Source organism: Armigeres subalbatus, chromosome 3, assembly GCF_024139115.2.
Source record: "Armigeres subalbatus isolate Guangzhou_Male chromosome 3, GZ_Asu_2, whole genome shotgun sequence".
NCBI classification, from domain to species: domain Eukaryota; kingdom Metazoa; phylum Arthropoda; class Insecta; order Diptera; family Culicidae; genus Armigeres; species Armigeres subalbatus.
Genome location: NC_085141.1, coordinates 181,685,204 through 181,699,630, shown reverse-complemented (window position 1 = coordinate 181,699,630; position 14,427 = coordinate 181,685,204).

Below are 14,427 nucleotides of genomic sequence, written 5' to 3'. Positions count from 1 at the left end.
GACATACGATTGATGCCCACTACGGGACGTTAAAATCGTCATCGGTGACATGAACGCACAAGTAGGAAGGGAAGAAATGTATAGACCGGTCATCGGACCGGATAGTCTGCACACCGTATCGAATGACAACGGCCAACGATGCATAAACTTCGCAGCCTCCCGCGGAATGGTAGTCCGAAGCACCTTCATTCTCCGCAAAAATATCCACAAGGCCACATGGAGATCACCTAACCAAGAAACGGAAAACCAAATCGACCACGTTCTAATCGACGATAAATTCTTCTCCGACATCACGAACGTCCGCACTTACCGCAGTGCGAATATTGAATCCGACCACTACCTCGTTGCAGTATGCCTTCGCTCAAAACTCTCGACGGTGTAAAACACGCGTCGAAGTCGGACGCCGCGGCTTAACATTGGGCGGCTACAAGACGGTAGACTAGCCCAAGAATACGCGCAGCAGCTGGAAGTGGCACTCCCAACGGAAGAGCAGCTAGGCGCAGCGTCTCTTGAAGATGGCTGGAGAGATATTCGATCCGCCATTGGTAGCACTGCAACCGCTGCACTTGGCACGGTGCCCCCGGATCAGAGAAACGACTGGTATGACGGCGAATGTGAGCAGTTAGTGGAAGAGAAGAATGCAGCATGGGCGAGATTGCTGCAACACCGCACGAGGGCGAACGAGGCACGATATAAACAGGCGCGGAACTGACAAAACTCGATTTTCCGGAGAAAAAAGCGCCAGCAGGAAGATCGAGACCGTGAAGAAACGGAGCAACTGTACCGCGCTAATAACACACGAAAGTTCTATGAGAAGTTAAACCGTTCACGTAAGGGCCACGTGCCACAGCCTGATATGTGTAAGGAAATAAACGGGAACCTTCTTACGAACGAGCTTGAGGTGATCCAAAGGTGGCGGCAGCATTACGAAGAACACCTGAATGGCGATGTGGCAGATGAAGATGGCGGTATGGTGATGGACCTGGGAGAACGCGCGCAGGACATAATTCTACCGGCTCCGGATCTCCAGGAAATCCAGGAGGAGATTGGCCGGCTGAAGAACAACAAAGCCCCTGGGGTTGACCAACTACCAGTAGAGCTATTTAAACACGGTGGTGAGGCACTGGTTAGAGCGCTGCACTGGGTCATTACCAAGATTTGGGAGGAGAAAGTTTTGCCGCAGGAGTGGATGGAAGGTGTCGTGTGTCCCATCTACAAAAAGAGCGATTAGCTGGATTGTAGCAACTACCGCGCAATCACATTGCTGAACGCCGCCTACAAGGTACTCTCCCAAATTTTATGCCGTCGACTAGCACCAATTGCAAGGGAGTTCGTGGGGCAGTACCAGGTGGGTTTTATGGGTGAACGCTCCACCACGGACCAGGTGTTCGCCATTCACCAAGTACTGCAGAAATGCCGCGAATACAACGTGCCCACACATCATCTATTCATCGACTTCAAAGCCGCATATGATACAATCGATCGGGACCAGCTATGGCAGCTAATGCACGAACACGGATTTCCGGATAAACTGACACGGTTGATCAAAGCGACGATGGATCGGGTGATGTGCATAGTTCGAGTTTCAGGGGCATTCTCGAGTCCCTTCGAAACCCGCAGAGGGTTACGGCAAGGTGATGGTCTTTCATGTTTGCTATTCAACATCGCTTTGGAAGGGGTAATACGAAGAGCAGGGATTAACACGAGTGGTACAATTTTCAATAAGTCCGTCCAGCTATTTGGTTTCGCCGACGACATAGATATTATGGCACGTAACTTTGAGAAGATGGAGGAAGCCTACATCAGACTGAAGAGGGAAGCTAAGCGGATCGGACTAGTCATCAACACGTCGAAGACGAAGTACATGATAGGAAGAGGTTCAAGAGAAGACAATGTGAGTCACCCACCGCGAGTTTGCATCGGTGGTGATGAAATCAAGGTGGTAGAAGAATTTGTGTACTTGGGCTCACTGGTGACTGACGAAAATGACACCAGCAGAGAAATTCGGAGACGTGGCTGGAAATCGTACGTACTTTGGACTCCGCAAGACGCTCCGATCGAATAGAGTTCGCCGCCGTACCAAACTGACAATCTACAAAACGCTAATTAGACCATCCATCGTTCACATCGCGAAAATCGGACGACTGGGATGGGCCGGGCACGTAGCCAGAATGTCGGACAGTAACCCGGTGAAAATGGTTCTCGACAACAATCCGACGGGCACAAGAAGGCGAGGTGCGCAGCGGGCAAGGTGGATCGATCAGGTGGAAGATGACTTGCGGACCCTCCGTAGACTGTGTGGTTGGCGACGTGTAGCCATGGACCGAGCCGAATGGAGAAGACTCTTATATACCGCACAGGCCACTTCGGCCTTAGTCTGAATAAATAAATAATGCAAGACCAAATGTATGTATAAATACAGACATGTCTGTATGTATGGCATCCCTGCCTTTGAGCAGCTATTTAAATCGCATAGGGTTGATCATGTTAAATAAAGAGATTTATCGTCTTCTTGTAGTGTTTAAATTGCTGGTTATTATTATGCGGAACAGATGCCATATACATATGTTACATCACTGCTTAAATCATCGTGCAGCTAAGAAAGCGACAACTGCTTACGGGAGATGAATCATAAAAGTCGTTTCGGCCTTTTAAAAATAACGCTACACAATTCCCATGTTCTAATCAGGCTACCAATCATTACACCTGTAACCCGAGCAGCACAAGTCAGACAAAAATGGTTGCAGCTACTTATAACTTATAACGACTGTATGTAACCGGATTCAGTATCCGGTTACATATGAGTTACAGTAACCTATGTGGAATGTGGGTGCTGCTAGGGAAGACTCCTCATCATCCGTGCCGATCGGGGTGTCTGCCGTCAACTCGGAAGCAGCACATGAGTTTTGTTTTCATCGGGAAACGCTTCCGAAGCGTTTCCCGATGAAAACAAATCCTATCCTCCCCATGCGCTTGAAAGAGAAGGATGAGTAAACGTCAGCAAGCTCTATGGATAGGATTTGATTTCATTGGAAAACGCTTCCGAAGCGTTTCCCGGTGAAAACCCCTTTTGTGCGCGAGCAAGTGACATATAATTAAACGTCAGCAAGCCTTAAACTGTCGAATGTCGATGAACATCTTTCCGTTGCTGTTTTATTATTCGACATGGAACTACATCACTTGATGTAGAAATAACGCAAAAGGTCTGTACAGACGTATAAAGGCTCCCCCAGACCTAAGCTATCTCATCGCCGCGACAACTAGTCGCTACGATTATATCGTTGGGTCGCTGCAGGCAATGTTCTATTTACACTTCCATATCAACGGCGACAGAATCGCTGTCGCCAAGCGATAGAATCGCGTCGCGACTGTCGCGTCGCGTGTGTTTGGGGGAACATTAACGCTTAACATTGCTTCCAGTTTCAGAGACAGAGTGCAGCACGAGTTGTTGGGCGTTAGCCATCTGTTGACGAAAAATGACGTACGCTAGAATAAAACTAGCCAGTATGGTGTGCAGTTTTCTCGATGTCATCCGTTTTCACTTTTCAGTATGGAGAAATTTAGTAACCGGAATTTTATTAACGTTACGTCAGGCGTTCTTCCACTCTCCTTTTGGCACTTTTGGCACTCTTTGGTTTTTTTTTAAATAGCTCAGGGGCATAGCAAAAGTCGAACCCACCGTAGCTAACATCAAAAACGCAATTAAAAATGTTTACTCTTCTATTTGAAAAAGTTAGAATGCTCAACCCTGTAAAAATCATGTTTGCTACGGTGCATTCATTTGTGGTTGACAGTGGTGCTAAGCCCCTGATTCTGCCATACGAAATTTGATTATCGTCGATTTATTATCGTTAAGTTATCAACAAATAGGAAAAATTATATTACAGCATCATGGGATAGAAAGATTCCAATGCAAGAAGATCCAATGCAAGAAAAGTTTTCCAATGCAAGAAGACTCTATTTCACGGTTATACCAGTATGTAAATTCGTGAACGCACCTATTTTTCCAATAAGATTGTTAGCGCATGCGCCTTATACCGGGATTCCATTGAATTGGCCGTCAGATGGAGATAGGTTTGAATTTGTTATGTTGCTATTTAGTGTGAGATATGAATTGCGTCACAGTGACATCTTTGAGGCAAACTGTTATCGCGGAAAATGATCGATATGAACTAGGGATACCATATATTTGCCTTCTTATAGAGTCCTATAAGAAGAGTACCGCCATGTGCTACGTTGGACAGGTCTCCCGCTCGTTCGGAACGCGCATTTGTATAAAATCGACAGATGATTATGTTCCAATTCTGACACTTGAAGACTGTCACTGTAATTCGCCTCAATAAAATGCCAAAAGGTAAACTGGAACCATCCCCCCCCCCGATGCTTAATTGATTTCATTTGCTATTTTAATAATCCTCCTAATTTTTTTTAGCAAATTTGGATGCAATTTGATTGTGCACACGTCATTTAAAGTTTGTATGAAAATTGATGTGAAAATCGACCCTTATGTGAATGACCATTCTGTAAGGTGGCCCATGAACTATTTAAATATAAGCAACATATTGACTACATAGAACACTTCGGGACTGATTTGAGATTTGGGAGTAACTTATTTTGTAAACAAACATTGGAAGGCGAATTCCTGCTAAAGCAAGCATTTTCTGAGAAAACCACTGTATGTATCCGACAGAATAGGCTTTCCTCCAGTAGGTAAGGGAATTAATTTTTGAGGATAACGTTTGCATTCTACGGAATCCACAGAACAATGTTTGTTTACAAAATAAGATACGCCCAAATCGCAAATCAGACCCGACTTCTCAAGCTGAAAGACAGTTCTTATTGCGAAGCGATTTGTTGTTTGGAAGCAAAGTTATGAAGAAAACAAAAATGATCATTATTGATATTGATGTTATTCGTTTACGTGTTAAATTTAATTTCACACGATTCAGTGTTCCCTTAATGACTTTTCTTGCAAGCATCAAATCATTTCGCAACAAAGACGGCGTATTTCCTTGCAATATTCCCTATGTTGCCGATGTACTCATATGTTTTAGAGCTTAATGGGAAGCGTTGGGGAACAGTTTTCCATACACTGAGAAAAATTCCATGGTAACGGTTACTATTTTGTAGACTACGCCATGTTTTTAAAACAACCACAAATTTTCAGTTAAGTTAACCACGCATTCGGCCAAATTCACCACTGATTCAGTTCATGCAACAACATTCCACCATGACCACAGTTGATTTTTACTGCGCGCATGGTAAAATCAAACGGGTTTGTTGTCTGCTGAAAATCGTCGGTGCGTATTCTTAAATTAACCCTCGGAATGGTAGTTTCGACCGCAACATTTTTTTGCGTGTAAAAACAAATATAATATGTTAACAATATATGTAGCTCACTCTCATGAAATACTGGCGACCCATGCTTTAGCGTATGTGCAACTACTACACGCTAAGGCTCTGTCTCATTTGGAGAATTAAACTTAAAAGTGACAGTTCGAAAATTAGCACATAACCCAGTCATAAGAATGGCTGGTGCTATCTAGCAATTCAAGACAAAATTTTCAAAACGACTTATCTGCTTTTGTAAACAAAGATTCAAACGACGATTGGACGAATCTGATAGCACTCCCACGCAAACCAACACCATCAATCGGTAGGTGAAGGTTTCCGCTACCTGTTGATGGTGTTGGTTTGCGTGGGAGAGCTATCAGATTCGTCAAATCGTCGTTTGAATATTTGTTTACAAAAGCAGATAAGTCGTTTTGAAAATTTTGTCTTGAATTCCAATAAGACATTGATGCAAAATGATTCGATATCTGTCAAAAGTAATCTTGCTCTACACGGATAACTTCGTAAACTCATTTATGAGTAAAAATATAACCATTTTTGGATCTTCTATAAGGCTTGCTGACGTTAATCATCTTTCTCTTGCACGCGCACGGAGGGGATAGGATTTGTTTTCATCGAGAAACGCTTTCGAAGCGTTTCCCGATGAAAACAAATCCTATCCATTTTGTGCGCGTACAAGAGAAAGGAGATCAAACGTCAGCAAGCTCTATTGAGCTGTCAGAAAATGGGGAAATTTTGAAAACTTGAAATGGGGGAAAAAATACCCATTTTGAGAAAGTTGACCAACTTCAAAAACGTTTAATTTGAAACCCATAAATGGGTGAAAAAAGTGTTGTGAGATTTTGTTTGGAAATTTAGTTGCCCAGTTGCGTGCTCCGGCGTTGCTGAAATTTATTGCATTATTGTGATCTGTTTTACGCGGGAATAATAGAAACACTTAAACGTAAGTATCTGAAATCAATTCAAATTGAATGAAAATAACTTACAGTTAACTTCAATATTAAATAGGATCGGAACCACCGATGGAAGCGCCTCTTCAACAAGACCATGATGAGGGTTTATTTGGATTGTAAAAATATCATTATTCAAGGACTTGTTAAATGTAATGTTGAATGCGTTAAAATGTATTTCAAAAAATAAATAAACTAGCATGAGAATTTTATTTGTTGTACTCTTCTTTTAAGCTGCAATAAATCTCATTTTTATTATTTCCCAATCCAGCTCCATTCTCAAAAATGAGTTTTTTACCCATTTTCAACAAAAATCAATTTTCAAGAATGGGTAAAAATGCCACATTTTTTGACACATATTGCGTTTACTCATTTATGAGTAAAATATAGTTTACTCATTTAATGAGTAGATCCACTTATTCTTCAAAGTGAGTGTAAATTTACCCTTTAATGAGTTTTCGAGGTTCTCCGTGTGCGAGCAGGGTTATTTGATAATTATTGAAATGTCACTTTTAAGTTTAATTTCAGTTTAATTCTCCAAATGAGACAGAGCCTAAATAGCAAGAGTCCTTCATGAAAAGGACGGAATGACAAAACTGTGGAATCGATACAATTGTTTTACTAGTTAGTTTATCATAAACATGGTCAATCAACAGGAAGCGTAAACTCGATTTCTGAAGTTTGGACATTTCCATCCAGCAGACGGCCTTTTTTATTTTTGTTGGAGTGTGGCACTGCGACCAGTTCCTCCTGGCGCGGGGTTTATTGCGGATCATAACAATACACCATGTGGGATTTAATACCTAAAGCAATTTTATTTTATCATTTTACCTGTGCTACGTGAATTCGTGTCCATCAAAAGATACATAGTACACGCCTGAGAGGGAGCTCTCGATACTACACATCAAATTAAATAAATACTGCCGTCAAGCAACAAGTAAATTTTCAACAAGAAAAAGCAATCAACGTATACGGCCCTATAGGGGCCACCTGAAAAGACTAAATTTTGTTGTTTAACTAACTAAGATATATCGCCTTCACGCTAGACACACACATTTTTCGAATCCATTTCTCCCGTTTTCCCCTCACAGGTACACGATATTCTGAAAGTACCCAGGCACATATAGATTTATCCTAATTCTGCGTCGTGTAGAGAGTTGTAAAAAAATAAAATAAACCAGGTTTAAGCGTATAAGTAAACACCGTTCAATAGTTAAGCGAGCATGAAGAAGACCCTAGAGAAAACAAAATGTGCAACATTTCACATTACAATTTGAATCTTACCGAAAGCACAGACAAACAGACGTAACACTAAAGAAATTACCACAGACAAACAGACGTAACAGCTTGAACATTTTTCTGAAAAATCCATCGCCTAACTCCGCCACCACCATCTTGCGAGCATGTTACACGAAACAATGTTTCGTATGACATTGTCACCAGAAGGCGCTGGAGTGAAATGTCAAACTCAAAGGATTACGACGCTAGCGCCTCTAGTTGTGAAACGCGCAATCAATCAAATTCAAATTGATCGTTGAAGTCATGGTCGATGGTAATTTCTTTAGTGTTACGTCTGTTTGTCTGTGAAATTACCATCGACCATGACTTCAACGATCAATTTGAATTTGATTGATTGCGCGTTTCACAACTAGAGGCGCTAGCGTCGTAATCCTTTGAGTTTGACATTTCACTCCAGCGCCTTCTGGTGACAATGTCATACGAAACATTGTTTCGTGTAACATGCTCGCAAGATGGAGGTGGCGGAGTTGGGCGATGGATTTTTCAGAAAAATGTTCAAGCTGTTACGTCTGTTTGTCTGTGCCGAAAGTAAGAATTAAATTTTTGGAGGATTGAAGAAGCTCCATAAAGCTTATCTGTGATATAACAGTCATTATTCAGCAAATTAAATAAATATCCAGTGCTGTTGATTTAAAAGTATGTCCGTCCCCGTACTTCTTTGACATCTGACTTGGGTTTGACATTTCAATTACCCTTTCCCCTCGTCATGGAACAGAAGGAAAATGGAATGTCAAACCCAAGCCAGATGTCAAAGAAGTACTGAGATTCTCACGTCCGAATGTGTGAGTGGCGATAAAAGGAAAACAAACACTCCTAGATGGTGCTACTCAGCAAAGCTTGGGTTAAAATGAGTATATTTCCATATTTTTTTTGACTCCTTTGCAATCATTGTGATGACTAGATCCATTTTGAGGTTATGAGCAGAAGGAAAACAAACATATGTGGAAAAATATATTAAGCTCGTTTAGTGGAATGTATTAAACCGTCTAAGACGAATTAAGTACTGTCCATTTAATTCCACCAGTTAATTTTCGTTATCTTTGCAGATACGTATTTCGACCACAACTGTGTGGTCGTCTTCAATGTCTTGTACTTGACTTGACTGAGTCGAGTCAAGTACAAGATAGTGAAGACGACCACACAGTTGTGGTCGAAATACGTATCTGCAAAGATAACGAAAATTAACTGGTGGAATTAAATGGACAGTACTTAATTCGTCTTAGACGGTTTAAACATATGTGTATTTACACATGTCGAATTGCACATCAGTGTGCGAGCGCTAAACGTCACTCATCTCTACAGGAAGGGATAAAGAAGTAGAGTAGAGTGGGGCAAGAGTGCGCGTGGGGTAAGAGTACGTTTTCGATTTTTTGAGGTAATAAAAAAAGATAAACTAGCAGCACTGCATCAGTTTGACAGGTATTCTGGCCAACTATTATCATGTGTAATTGTAAACGATTTGAATAAACAACAAGGGAGATATGGAGTTAGATAACTTTTTGGTCATTTTGCTAAAAATAATTGGATTTCCGCAACTAGTATTTCATTACCATATATACGTTCAATCAGGTGAACATCATACTATTTCGATAACTAGATTACTTTATGGTACAGAACACCAATCCAATTGGTTTTCCAAGAAGTCAAAACCATTACTTGAATAATTTTTGGGACTGTGGGGTAAAAGTACGCAGGAACCGGTGGGGCAAGAGTACGCATATGAATCTTCAAGTTATGATGTTAAACCCGTATCTCTGGCCGAAATAAGACTTCTTCCAAAGCGTAAAGATCCACAACTAAGAAAAAAGGGACAGAATTTGGAATTATTACAAATTTTTAGGATAAGTTGAAGTAATTCGGTGTTAGAAAGGACTTAGCGAACAAAGCACTGAAGCGAAATAATGAAATGGTATTAGGACTTGTTGTACACCTAAACATAGTACGTAAACCCAATTTCATCTAAATGATAATTTCATTGAATCAAAAGAAACATTCATAAATTACACAACGTTTAGCTGGGAGGGGTTGTAAGATGTGTGACGATCCTTATAATTTTTAGAGGATTCATACAAATAGTGTAAGTTACGGGGTGGGGGGAGGGGTGATGAAATAGCCAAATTTTACGTTTCGTGATTGGTGGGCTTTGTTTAAGGAAAATACCTTTGTATATGCCACGCGAAACCTGATATATATTTTTACCTCTGTAGTTTTTTGTATATATAAAAACAATGGTTTTTCGTATGAAAGTGCACATTTTTAGGACCCCCTCCCCCTTTAAGAGTTACGTAATCTTTAAATATTCCCTAATATATGCTCATTAAACATCAATTAAATGTTATTAACTCTTATTTGTGTTAATATATACTTAAAGCACATGATTGGATAAATGCGTACTCTTACCCACCGATGCGCACTTTTACCCCACCGGTGGGGTAAGAGTGCGTTTTTCACTTGTCTTGCAATAAGGGTTCTACTAAAACGAATCTCAATAATTTCAATATTTTTTCCACTGGGTAACATAAAGGAAGAGTATATGAATCATCGACACTGTTTTGATATGCAGAAGCTTGCTTCATAAGGGCCACATGATCGATTGAAAACTAAGTGCGTACTCTTGCCCCACTCTACTCTACAGGAAGGGATACCTTTTTAAACCCACGGAGCCACAGTCCTTAATAAAGTTTGAAATATGTCTTTTTTTGACTATTTGCAAAATATGTATGTAACATTGAAGAGTCGTGGGTATTTCTAGAACGGATTAAAAAATCAGTAGAATTGCTGAAAGTAAAGACTCATGATTGCTTTCAGGTTCAGCTCATGCTGCCCATAGCAGCTGTTTCTTACACTTACACTATACAAATCCGTTTGTAGTCTACATTCGCTGCATTGTTAAAAAGAAAGCATCGACTACGAGAAATCGATCAACGCAGGTACGCCCACATGATAATAAGCGAGAGTTATACAAAGTTAAACAAATCAGATGGTTAGCCACCTCTGAAGTGGATCGGTCGATGATTCGGATTCGCTATCGAACCTTTGATAAATTGCGCACATAAGCAATTCAACAAAAATTCCACAAAAAAAAAACTGAATTTCGTTTCGTTTCGAAAAATTTCGAATTAAATGGACCTTGATTTCGTATCGTTTTGAGGTCTCGAATATAATTCTATATTTTGTTTCATTTCGAATCCACATAGACATTTTAAATTTCGTTCCGTTTCGTTTCGCCAGAAAAAAGTGTATTATCCAAGGGGTTGGACGCTGAGCACAATGTTCCATGCACATCTTTTTGCATTTTAAGGCACATGTGTTGCACACTCTGCGGCACACTTTTGACATTTGCATGATCAGAACATGAAACACCGGCAACCTTGCCAAATTTTGTTGTGATTTCATTGTGATTTCATAGGGTAATCGCCTTTATATACGCAGATGCTCCAGTGTAATAATCAACTACGAAACAAAATCAGCAAATATGAAACCAACATATACAACTAGTAGTCAACTGCATTTAAAGCTGGAGTTTTTTTTAATTAATGCAGTTTCCGTGCATGGTACTGTGAATTTGATATGAGGTCGGCATTTTCGGTGATTAGGCGTGAATGAAAAACGATAGATTTCAAATACATCTTCTTTTCCAATGGCCCTACAATCCAACTGGAACATTACTGCCATTTGCATGAGTATGTATATTATGTGGCAAGTACAATATATACATTTGGGCCCAGGGAGCCGAGCATGTTTCCCACCAGATAACATTCTAAGCCGAGAAACAAACTCGCCATCATCGGATTGGCAAACCGACGCTTTTTCTCCCAAAGGCAACTAGAAATCCAATACATATGCAACATAACAACATGTATACGCTTGGGTAAGATGAATAATTTGAACCGAGATTCAACGACTGGTAAGGGTTTTAATCAATCAAAATCAAATAAAAGAATGATACGAATATTTTCAGCCGACTGATATGCTGCGGTACCTTGAAATATTGAAATTAAACTTCCTACATTGTGATCTCGAAAAAGGGTTTGGTATAAATAATGATATCATTGTCTGATAAAATGTAGCTTGTCTTGTCTTGTCGGGAATGATTGCATTTACCCTATACCAGCAGCAGCAAGATGTATGAGCAAAATCCTTGTAAAAGAATCAGTCTGCGATTTTCAATGTGTACCTGAGAAATTGTCCCCTAGCAACAATCGCATTTAAGATTTAAACAACTTGAAGAATATTTATTGCCGACAATTATTGCTAGAAAACATTTTCGAACGAGGGTCACCTATTCCGTATAGCTCTCCGAACTTGGCCCCGAATATGGTGAGAACAATAAAGTTCTTAATAAAATCGATAAACCACTTCAATTTTACGTTCTGTTGGCTAATATGCTAGCTGGTGATGAAATTGTAACAATTGATCCTGAAACAGATCGTAGAGAACGCTAGGATCTCCAAATAATTTGTTCGTTGTTCTATTTCCGATGAAAATTTGATGTTGACTTTCTGAATTCTGATTTTGAAAATAAATGTTGACATTTGCACAGTGTTGCCAGACTTTCTAATTTGCACACTTTGGCACACATCTCGGCACATATATCACACAAAATTACAAAACAACGAAACAAATTGTGCTCAGCGACCCACCCCTTGGTATTATCGCATACCCTTACCTCGTAGTGCTGCTTCCACCTTTCGATCACCACATGTTCGTCCGTCAAGATGCTCCAAACCTCATCCCTGCGCATTTCAACTCGCGGTACGAAGCCATTACGGGATGCGTTGAGCTTCTGATAGAACTTGCATGTTTCTTGAGAACGGCACCGCTGATCAATCTCCTCGCACTCCGCTTCTTCCAGGCGGCGTTTCTTCTCCTGAAAAAAGCGGGTCTGTGTCCTTCTCCTCCATCAGAGGCGCATACACTCAGAAATAAATGTATACTAAATAGGTTAAAATTCATGCTAACTGGCTATTCGCCTGGTTGACCCCGCATTAGTTTAAATTTGGACAAAACGGAGATAGTATAACTTCAACTTATTAACGCATAGTATAACTTCCCAGTATTTGGCAATAGTATAAAGCCGTTTTAATTATTTTAGTTTTGATTTTGTTCTGTTAGAAACAATAAACACAATATATTTTTAATTTCTTTCATAACATTTAGGTCGATTTAGGTCTTACTAATTATATTTCATTAATTTATTTAATAGCAGAAAGTACCTGAGTCATTCTAGTACGGAAGTGCAAAGGCAAATTCGATGATAGGTTTACGCTCGGAGGACTAATTCGGCACATAAAATCCGCGAGATCCTGGTCTTCGAATTCTGTCAAGTCAACCAGTGGCATGTCTGATTTTCCGGCGGAATGATGATGACCGTCCAATGCTGAGCCCGTATCGCAACGACGGTATTCACGTCAACAGCAGCAAACAATCCTATACATACGTGCACGAAAATAACATCGTCCATGAACTGTTATTTTCCTCATTTTACTCGGTCAGAGTTTCGTCCTCCATCGCCATTCTTATTGCACGGCATCGACGACACCGACCCACTGACGACACCGTTCCAACACCTTGGTGAATGGCGCCAGATATAACAAGTGTCCCACAGATACCGATGCTTATCAATCTTGTCGAATACCAGGTCCATATGGCCGCGATCCATCTCCATCCAGTACAGCGCGTTACCGTTGACATTTTTCCCCAAGTCCCGATCTGGTATGGCCACGGTTTGCCTCTATATTTTATCTCTGTCCGATTAACATGGGTTCCGCTTTCGTCCGTTAAACATGTTCCGCCACTTGATGGCTTCTGAGTTCTGACTCTTGAGGTACCCGGGTGCTGTTTTTTTTTACTTTGGCATTCCTACGTTTTGGTCACGATGGATCTATATTCGTGGTCACTGCAGTCACATAAAAAACGATCGGTTCAAGGCACAAATTTCGATGTCTTTCTGCCATTTTTTTATGGCGGATCGTGCGAACAGATTTTTGCCTTTAGGTAAATACCTATAAAATATTTTTTTTACATGTTTAATGTTCTCTGTCAATATAGTTTTCTACAGAATTACTTACGTTAAAAATATGAATGATTCGCCATAAGTGCGCCACAAATCTTTACATCGAAAAAACGTTCTTGATTGTTTCACGTGTTTCAGTATAGAAAACATGTCTCCCTGGCAAGCAATATAGTAATACAATATTAAATATTCAAGCAAAAATCTGCCTTAGTATAAATTTTAATGTTTGATAGTATACTTTTTATACAAGGCTATGTTTAAATGTAACAAATCACTAGAATGATTAAAATTTAAACAGTCTTCGTTTATTCTCAATTCTGAGTGTACACGTTCCGAGTCGTGGGTAGGACAAATGGAAATGCCGATTTGGGCTACAGTCTGGTATTAGCGGTAACATTAAGCGATTCATATAAATTCGCAGGTATTACAAACCTACTCCAGTAACATTTTGGTTTTATGCTGGTTTTATGAAGGTCATGGAAAGCAAATTATGGTTTTGAAGATCGTTATTAAATTAAAAATGTTACTTGGGTAGACTATTGTATGGAAGTAGCATCACTTCCATCCGTCTACACAAATAATGCTTTTAGACTAATCACTATCTCTAAGATGGAAGCAAGGCACAGTCGAGATCTGTCCTTGTCACGTTCTTGTGAATGATAGAGGGAAAAGAATTATTAATGGGGGCATCTATACTTAGAAAGGAGCTACGTCTTCTCATCGGTGCCACGGGAGGTTATGGAACAGTTAGCAGTGTGGTATAACGGTAGGAATAGTTTTGGTAAAACGTGAAACACAAAAAGAACTAAG